Genomic DNA, 2,054 nt, shown 5'->3' with positions numbered 1-2,054 from the left:
ACGTGCATTGCCGTGGTGCTCGCTGTGCGCAATCTTACGCCGCTTGCTGTACGCGATCTCGTGTTGCTTGCTTGATAGATGCGTTCCAACGTCACTTGGGACGCGCGATCCTGCGGTGTTTGCTACACGCGTTCCTGTGGGGCTCGCGCCGTCTGCAGGTCTTGGGAGMTGGGACACCGACGCGTTCGTCTACGTAGGAAACCCGTCGTTTCAAAGATCTCTTGTTATTGGGATTTTTCTTTTTCTTTTTTAATTTGTACAAACTCGTTTGGGTGAAAATTTTGCGGCTACTAGATTGTCCACGCGGTCCTCGGCCCCACTGTTGTGCCGCCGCTCCCGATTCCCCGTGTTTCCCACGGTCGTGGCACGCGGGCCGCCCGGAGCAGCCGTCGCTGCGTTCCCGCGCTGAAGCTCTCGCGTCGCCCCCGAACTTTCCCGTAGGATTTCTGCTTTGCTTAGAAAATCAAAAATCAGCTTGTTCCTCTCTTGCTTGCTTTTATGTTTTAAAAGATTAGGTGTTTCAGCTGTGAATCAATCTAACTAATAATCTGAGCGCTAAAGTCTAATTAAGATATCAATTAATTTCAGCGTGCATTTAACAAGAAATATCTAGTCATTCTCCTCTATTATTCCCTGAAATTACTGCTAAGGGCTTTTTGTACAGATACCTTAATTAGACTTTTTATTGTTAATGGGAATTTTGAGCAAATTAAAATCGGATATTAATACTTTCCATGAATTTCATAATTGGCGAAAAAAATACAAAGCGTTCAGAATAATTGCAGAGATTTGTGTACAGGGCTTTCTTTTCTTTTCCTTTCTTTTCTTCTTCTTTTTTTTTTAAATCCATCACAGAAACCCTCTGCATTTCTAACAACAGGTTCCTGAAAGTCTCTCATTAATTTTAATATTTACTAAGCGCGAAGCGGCCCAAGCTCTTGTTTTCTCTTCTGTACACCGATCCTTCGGCAGCGCCTGCTATTGCTAATTATTGCGTTCTTCTTCTCTCTCTTTTCTTTTTAGTAAAAGATCCTTTAAGCAAAGCAGGGACATGCAGGATTAAAGACGGTGCTCCAGTGCAAATGCCAGGAGGTTTTTCCCGGGTAATTCCCTCCTGGAAGCGCCGAGGGCAGAAACCTCCTTCTGGGCTGGGAAGCTCCCGGAGCAGCAAATCCTCCGCGCTCCGGAGGCGCCTTCCCTCTGCCGGCGCCGCTCCGCTCGGCTTGGCCAGGGTTGGATTTCCAATGGTTTTCCATAGCCAACCCCCGGGAAAAACCCTAGCTGCACCGTGAATTCCCGGCCGGAGCCTCGCTGGCCCCGCGGCGCCCGCCGCCGCGCCGCTCCTCCGATCGGCAGCCGCCAAGGAGGCTTTTGCTCCCGTTCAAAATAATTTAAATAAAAATGTTGCTACAAAGTGGAATAATATCTTTTGATGAATGTTTTTAAAGCCCTTTAGGTTTTCATGGTAATTTGCAGTGTAAAATTATTTAGAGATAAGAGCCAAATTAGCTCTTATAGGCGGAGGTCGATATGTCCCGTTATCCATGCAAGCAGTGTTTAAATATAATCAGCCTTTACTCTAATGCAGCATAATTGTTCATTTGAAATAGCTTTTTCTTTTTTTTTTCGCTCCATTCAATGAGTCATTAAAATATTCAAAGGATAATGCAGTGAATTGGAAATGAATTTATCACATTATCCTGTATGTACTGTAGAGCATCAGGTAACCAGGCAGAGCTGGAACCGGTTTGCAGAGCAATCCGGTAAACAAGGYTTTTCGCTTTGCATCCGCGCAGGGGAAGAAAAAGCAGGGAGAAAGCGCAGCTTTCCGGGGCGGCTTCCGCCGCCTCCCCGCCGCGGCAGGAGGCGGGCGCAGCGAGAGCCGCCGGGCTGCGCTCCGCCGCCGCCGGGCTGCTCCAACTTTATTTTTATCGAAATATGTTTGTAGCAGAAAGTCGTTATGGAAACGGGTTCTGCCAGCCGCGAGGCTTCCTGCAGGGCTCGCGGGAAAGCGGGGCGGGAGCCGGGCAGCGCCGCCGGGCCGGGGCGGGCGC

The 2,054-nt window shown here is 48.6% G+C and overlaps 1 protein-coding gene and 1 long non-coding RNA gene across 2 annotated transcripts in view; both read left to right on the top strand.

Annotated features, from left to right (window-relative positions):
- The window catches only part of LOC146598044 (uncharacterized), a 2,377-nt gene extending 954 nt beyond the window's left edge, over nucleotides 1–1,423 (top strand). The window contains exon 2 of the long non-coding RNA XR_014895336.1: nucleotides 1,024–1,423. This is a non-coding gene — a long non-coding RNA (uncharacterized LOC146598044). The remainder of the gene's footprint in view (nucleotides 1–1,023) is intronic.
- Nucleotides 1–2,054, top strand: part of PEBP4 (phosphatidylethanolamine binding protein 4) — a gene marked incomplete at its 3' end in the record, with an annotated part of 36,554 nt that overhangs the window by 21,870 nt on the left and 12,630 nt on the right. The window lies entirely within an intron of this gene.

Source organism: Rhea americana, unplaced genomic scaffold, assembly GCF_003343005.1.
Source record: "Rhea americana isolate MKP2758 unplaced genomic scaffold, rheAme1 scaffold_171, whole genome shotgun sequence".
Lineage (NCBI taxonomy): Eukaryota > Metazoa > Chordata > Aves > Rheiformes > Rheidae > Rhea > Rhea americana.
The sequence above is the reverse complement of the archived record's forward strand: the minus strand, read 5'-3'. Positions and strand labels throughout refer to the sequence as shown.